This window comes from Vigna radiata, chromosome 7 (genome assembly GCF_000741045.1).
Source record: "Vigna radiata var. radiata cultivar VC1973A chromosome 7, Vradiata_ver6, whole genome shotgun sequence".
In the NCBI taxonomy this organism is placed as follows: Eukaryota; Viridiplantae; Streptophyta; class Magnoliopsida; order Fabales; family Fabaceae; genus Vigna; species Vigna radiata.
This window is the reverse complement of record NC_028357.1, coordinates 9,754,873-9,762,714: the sequence shown is the minus strand read 5'-3', so window position 1 is coordinate 9,762,714 and position 7,842 is coordinate 9,754,873.

Here is a 7,842-nt window from a genome sequence, read left to right as displayed (position 1 = left end):
CGAACCAGTATAAAAATTACTTGTGTGATTTTTCTACTCCCTGCACTTGTTACTTTTGCCTGCACTCAAACTGTTCGATTAATTTTCTGAAAGAAAATTATTTTGCGAAAAAGGACCAACTTCGTTTTAAAAGTGACCGAACACGCTTATACGCTACTCTTAGTTTTAATTTCGTTGCGTTATACTCTTCGAACCATACCCCATTGGTACCAACAATTGGTATCAGAGTTTGCTTTGATAGTTTATCAAAATATTTGTGAAAATGGCCGGTCACAATCAAAACCTTGTATATGCTGAGGGTGCTTCCATTAACAGACCTCCACTTTTTACTAGAGATAACTATGCATTCTGGAAAGTTAGAATGGAAATTTTTATGGGGTCTGTTGATAGAGGCATTTGGGAAGCTGTACAAAATGGTCCTTACATCCCTAAGAGCACAATTGATGGTGTAGAGGTAGAAAAACCATATTTTAACTGGACTGCTGAAGAAAATAGACGAGCTCAATTTGATATTAAAGCTCGCAATATTATTTCATCTACTGTTGTACTTGATGAATTTTATAGAATTTCAGTGTGTAAGACATCACAGGAAATGTGGGAAGTCCTCAGAGTCACTCATGAAGGAATAGAGGACGTGAAACGCGCAAGGAAGAACACTCTCATTCAGGAATATGAGATGTTCAGAATGCAACCTGGAGAAACAATCTCTGATGTTCAAAAGCGTTTCACTCATATTGTGAACCACTTAACAAGGTTGGGTAAGACTTTTGATACTGATGAACTAATGTGAAAATTTTAAAATCATTAGACAGGTCTTTGCAACCAAAGGTGACTGCCATCTCGGAGTCTCAAAACCTCACTCAGATGTCAATGCCAATTCTGTTTGGAAAGCTCCGTGAGCATGAGCTTGAGTTGAGGAGACTAACTGCTGAAGAGGATCAAGGCAAGAGAAAAACATTAGCCTTCAAGTCCGAGATCTCTAAAGGAAAGACCTCTAAGAGGATTGAAGATGATGATTCTGATGATGAAGAGAACATGAGCCTCGTGATAAAGAAGTTTGCAAAGTTTATGAAGGCAAAAGGAAAGGAAAAAATTCGTAAAGAAAGGAGAGAAAGTCAAGAATCTCCTCCAAGTGTAAAATGCTTTGGTTGTGGAGAAAGAGGGCACGTGAAATCAGAGTGTCCAAAGAACAAGAAAAGTGAAGACAAGAAGGAAAGAAAATTTCAAAAGTAAAAGAAAGCTTACATAGCTTGGGAAGACAATGCTTCTAGCTCAACAAGCTCAAGTGACTCAGATGAAGAAGCCAACATTTGTCTTATGGCGGATTCAGAGGATACAGGAAGTCAAGTAAGTGATTCCAGCTTTGAATCTTGTGAATTAGATTTACAAAAGGCTTTCTTTGATTTGATGAATGAATCTGAAAAACTTGATGTTGCTCATAAAAAGCTAAAAAAGGAGCACAATGAATTGAAACTGAAGTATGATAAATTGCTTGATGATGAAGTTGTTTTAAGAAATAAAGTTAGTACTTTAGAAATAAAATTGTCTGACGCAAATGCTACTTGTGTACCTGTTGAATGTTTGTCCTGTAAGAGTCATATGTTTGATATTGACATACTTGAAAACTTACTTGCAAAGGCAACCAGGAATATTTCATATGCTAAGACAAATTTTAACAAAAGCAATGTTAAAAATAGGAACATGCATCAAAATTATAAGTCCAAAGTAAGAAAAACTCGAAAAATTTGGGTTGAAAAAGGGACTTTTGTTAAAAATAAAGTGAGTGATGTGTGTTGTTTTTATTGTATGAAGCATGGTCACACATCAAACAAGTGCAATATTAAACATTTTGGTGTTCCAAATGGTAAATATGCATGTGTTAAAGTTGTAAAATGATATATACTTGCATAAACTAACCCCAAGGACCCATATTGAGATTGGGGACCTAAAATTCTTGCTAACTTGTTTTGTAGGAACCAACTAAGTCAAAGAAGTCATTGTGGTATCTTGACAGTGGTTGCTCAAGACACATGACTGGTGACAAGAAAAGGTTCATCTCTTATGAGAAGAAGAAGCAAGGATTTGTAACTTATGGGGATAACAACAAAGGTAGAATCATGGGAACCGGAGACATTGGAGGAGGAAACACATTGACGATAAAAGACATCTTATATGTTGAAGGCCTCAAGCATAACCTTCTAAGCATAAGTCAACTATGTGACAAAGGCCTCAAGGTAACCTTTGAGAGTGATAAAGGTGTTGAACTCATTTATTTAGAAAAAAGGTAAAGAAATTATTAAAAAAAATTTACAAATAGATATTTATAAAATATGTTGTTTCTAGCATAATTTTATTTATATAGAACTTCATTTAATAATAAAATATTCAAATACTTTATTAAACTTATTTCTTATTTTTAGCATTTTTTAAGTCCTCACAAAATAAAGGAAAAAATTATGAAAAACTACTAAAACCATTTTACTTATATTAAATAATAAATATTTTACTGAATTAAATAAGAATTTAATATTAGTATTTTTTAATTTAAAATATATTTTATTACATTATACGAATTACTTTTTTTTAGGTTTAATGTCTTAATAGGTCCCTATTTTCGTTCATAATTTCAAATAGTTTCTTTGTTTTTTTGTGTCTCAATTGGGTCCCTTTTTTGTTAATTTGATACAAATAAATCCTTTCAGTCGATTTTATCAAACGGTGTTAATTAATGTGTGACGTGGCTTGGTGATACTGTAGTTTTAATATACGTGTCAATAAAAACGTGTTTGAATTCAATTCTTTTAAATTTATAATTAAAGAATTAAGTAAACATAATACTTTGTGCTGAAATTAATTAAAGCAAGGGCAAAGTTGGGATATGGTATTGTTCTTTTTGTTAAAAGCTCCATTTTTTCTGTGATTGGGAAATCAAAATCAAATTGGGGGAATTTTTGTTTTAGCGCTTGTGTCTCATCCAGAAAAACATTGTTGTTCGAGTGGATGCACGAGTGTTGGTGGGTGAAAATTCGGTGCATGTGCAAGTGGAAAAGGTTGAAGCACGAGGTGAGCTGTGGGACCTTCTATCGTTGGAAATGCGAGGCTGAAGCATGTGGTGAGTGGAGGTTAATCTGAACGAAAGTCAGTTTTTGTGGTTTACTATCTTACTTTTTATAGTTGGGAAAGTATAATATTCGATTGTGGTCCCCATGGTTTGGTCGGCGTTTTTGATTGCGTTTTGGTGGTCCCCCATGTATGTTTAAAGTTATATGAGTCTGTTTAAGTGCGTTTTGTTATTGTTTAATATATTATTTTTTGTCGTCATACTATGTTGTGCGTGTAGATATATTGATATTGTTTTTGCGTAATGAGCGACGTTTTTATTGTGTTTTCTACTATGGGGGGAAGTTCATTACTGATGGTACCTTGGAGTATGAAGGGGAGACAATAACATTGTCCTTTGACCCTAATATCTGGAGTTATTTTATGGTTGTTAGTGTAGTGAAAAGTTTTGAATATGATAATTTTAAACATTTATGGTACTGTGTAGGAGGGGGTTCAATGTTGGAAAATAGGTTGGAAGAATTGATTGATGACACTAGTGCCATGCATATGGCTAACTTAGGTAGGCTTAATGGTGAGGTTCATTATTATGCATGTTGTTTCTGAGCTTGAAGTGATAAATATGCTTGAATATGTTACTAATGATCAAGGAGAAGTTGAAGGTCATGGTGAAGTACAAAAAGAGGGTGAAGAAGATGGTGACGGTGTTCATGTAGATGGTGAAGTTGATGGTGACCTAGAAGAGGTGCATGAGGGTGAATAAGATGGTGATGATGTTGAAGGTCATGGTCACGTACAAGAGTTTCATCAGGTTGAAGAAGATGTTAATGGTGTTGAAGTTGAAGTTGAAGGTCATGGTGATGACGACGAAGAGCAAGAGTTGTATCTATGTGAAGGAATTGTGGAGGATGAAGTTCATGTTTGTAGTTGGAGTACATCTACTGATGAAGGTGATGTACATGAAAATAATGAGTGCTTAGAGGGACTTGTGGATGTGAGTGTTCAATGTGATATAGATGGTGATATAGATGGTAATGTGGAAGTAGAAGTAGAAAGTCTTCAAGATAGTGATGATGTGAGTGTTGAAAGTGATGATCATGATGAGAGAGGTTTGTCAGATGAGGAGTGGAAATCTGAGGAATTACTTACTGAAACAGATAGTGATGAAGAGGTTAATGACACTGAAGGTTATGGGAGGTTTAGTACTTTTTGTATGCCAAAAAGTATGGTGGACTTTACATGGGAAGTAAGGACTTTTTTTTACAAATAAGCAAGATATTATAGATGGGTATGCGTTGGAAAATGGTAGGAATATAAAGTTTGTCAAAAATGACAAAAGAAGATTGAGGATGAAGTGCTTTGGTGCAAAAGGAGAATGCCCATGGACCACATATTGTGCTTATATGGAGGCTGTGAAATCATGGCAGCTGAGAACTAAAAATGACATTCATACGTGTAGTAGGGAGTTCAATCTCAAGTTACTTGACGCCAAGTGGTTGAGCTCAAAGTTAGAGAAAACAATAAGCGAAAATCCTAAAATGAAGGGTGTAAATATTCGTGAAAAAGTTCAAAGGAAGTGGAACATAGGTATATCTAGGTGTATGACTTATAGAGCCAAAGTTATTGCATCTGAGCACATTGATCGGTCTTTAAGGAACAATATAAGAGGATATATGATTATGCACATGAGTTGTTGGGAAGAAATCTTGGATCTACAGTTAGAGTGGTTGTTGAGAATAATGAGGTTGAGGTAATTTTCAAGAGATTTTACTGTTGTCTGAAGGCATGCAAAGACAATTTTGTCTGTTGTAGGCCAATAATTGGACTAGATGGGGCCTTTTTCAAAGGGCAGTATGGTGGTGAGTTGTTAACATCTGTTGGGAGAGACGAAAATGATCAAATGTTGCCCATTGCATATGCGGTGGTAGAAGGGGAAAACAAAGATTCATGGTCCCGGTTTTTGAATCTTTTGATTGATGATCTTGGTGGTGAAGAAGTATGTTCATCAATAACTTTTGTGTCAGACCAACATAAGGTAATAATCATATTTAATTTGCTTCTTTCGTACATTAACTCATTAGTTATATATCATATTTAATCATATTTAATGTTTCCCACAGGGTCTACTACCAGCCATACAAGAGCTACTCCCTAGTGTTGATCAGAGGTTTTGTGTCAGACACTTATGTTCAAACTTTAGGAAGAAATATCCTAGTAAAAATCTGAAACGACTGATGTGGAAGGTAGCTACTGCCACTCATCCACAAAATTGGGAGAGGGAAATGAGAAACATTAAAGATGTCAATGAAGACACATTCAAGCATTTGATATCCATCCCTCCAAGGTTTATTTTTGTACTTTTTTATTAGAACTATAAGTCACTGCTGCATACATAGAGTAAAAGTAGTTCATGTTCATGTCCTACAAATGTTACTGATTATTAGAACTATAAGTCACTATCACATACATAAATAGGATGTTGTTCTTTTGCTTTATAGTCATTGTAATTTTCTATATTTTATGGTGTAGATACTGGTCAAAGTCCATATTCAGTCCAACACCAAAATGTGACACATTGGTGAACAATATGAGTGAGACATTCAACAGTTTCTTGGTTCATACCCAGACTAAACCAATCATAACAATGCTGGAAGAAATCAGGGTATACATCATGCAAAGGTGGGCAAAAAACAGGACTAAGATACAGTCCTTTACAGGATCAATTTATCCAAAAATCCAGACTAGATTTACAAAGGAATCCCAATCAACCAAGAACTGGATTCCTAGGTAAACTTTCTTCTCTACTTCTGAATTGTAATCTACTTTCTTCATTTGTATCTAAACTTTGTTCGTTTTTGTTATAATTTTTTCATAGCTGGTCAGGAAATAAATTGCTTAAAGTGAGACACGTCTCCCACAGTGGAGACAAATTTGTTGTAAACATAGATGACTTGTCATGCTCCTGCAGGAGATGAAGCATCACAACAATCCCATGTTGTCACTCCTTAGCCGCAATGAAGTTTCTGAATATTGGTGGACAATATTTCATTCCAAGTTGCTTTATGAAGTCCACCTATGAAGAAACATATGCATCAATCGTATACCTCATCAACGACAACAACATGTGGGACCTACAACCATATCCGGATGTCATGCCTCCTTCTAAAAAAATTATGCCTAGAAAACCAAAAAGGAAAAGAAGATTGTAATAGTGGGAGATTAAGAAAGATGATTCTCAAATGACCAAGGCTGGTTTGCGCAAGAGATGCGGGCTATGTAGGGAGGTTGGGCACAACAGGGGTCGTTGCCCTAAAGCTACCCAACAACCTACTCCTTCATCACAACCTGTGATGCCATCATCACAATTATCTGAAGTCTGTAATGACTAAGTAACTGAACCGTAGAAGTGACTGTGAATGTTGATGCAAGCTTTAAGGATTCCTTTAATGTAATACTACACTTGAAAGGAACAATTATTTTGCTTTTGGATGTATTGTTTCAATGCAACTGCTTTTTCTATAATGTTTTAATGTTTTAATGTAATACTACACTTTATGCAATATTACTACTACCTCCAAGCTTTCTTGGCAATATTGTGATGTTTGTATCTTTCTTTATATATATATATATATATATATATATATATATATATATATATATATATATATGCTTGTTTTAATTCTGGCTGTAAGATTGATATCCCCTGCAAATAGAACAAACACTTTACCAACTATGCTGATACTCAACCTGTTACATTATTTTTTGTTCTTTAATCTATTTTTCATCAAATTTACATTCCTTTACTTTCTTTCTTGTTAATAAACTGGTTATAATCATGATAACTCATATTTAATTCTTGTTTTCAGATTTTATAGTTTTGACAGTTAAAATTTTGGTAGTATAGGTTACATGCTTGGTTAGAATTTGGATTTCAATTATGCAGTCTATTTTGATGAATTCTCCATCCAGTAGTTAAATAGCACGAATATGTTTGCAACACCTTGCAATGGTATCTGCAACTCCCTCATTCCAGTAAGCCAAGTAAACTTAAAGTCACCATATAAAGCACAAAAAGCCACTTAAAGAAAATGCCACAGGAAACAAACATTTGCTTCACAGGAAAGGAGAATGTAAATCCAAGTTCTCTTATGCCCTGTCAAATAGTGGAAACTTCTTTGGCAATGAAATCCTTCAACGAAGATGCAATAAAATCAAAGAGGTCTTGTAGTTCAAATCTTGTAGTTCAAATATTAGACACATCACTAAAATATTCTTTTGTTAAGTAGAATGTTGAAAAGCTTAATTAAAAGTCATTACAACTACAAAACATCATCACAGTAATGCCACTTAATCATCACAGCTACAAAACATCATTTCATTAATTGAATATAGTCAAATACATTGTTATCCCCGTTTTAACATCACCTACTGTATCCTATCAAAACGAAAATGCACGATATATTATGGATTTGTCATCCATATTGAAATTACAATAATATTAACCACACAAATATAACAAACCGCCCCTATTAACAACTTCATCCATTTTTTCAACCCTTAACAAAATTTTTCAAATAAATCACCATATTCGTTACACCACTCATTTATTCTGTCTTTGACAAACACTCATGCTTTTCTTCCCACTTCAAATTCGTATAGCTTTTTTCATTACCATCATGACAACATCATTTGAAGAAATTGCAACCACCGTTTTCATGCCCGTTTTGAAAAAAAAAGTTAAAACCCAATGAATACGACTTTGAAGTAACACAAAAAACAACT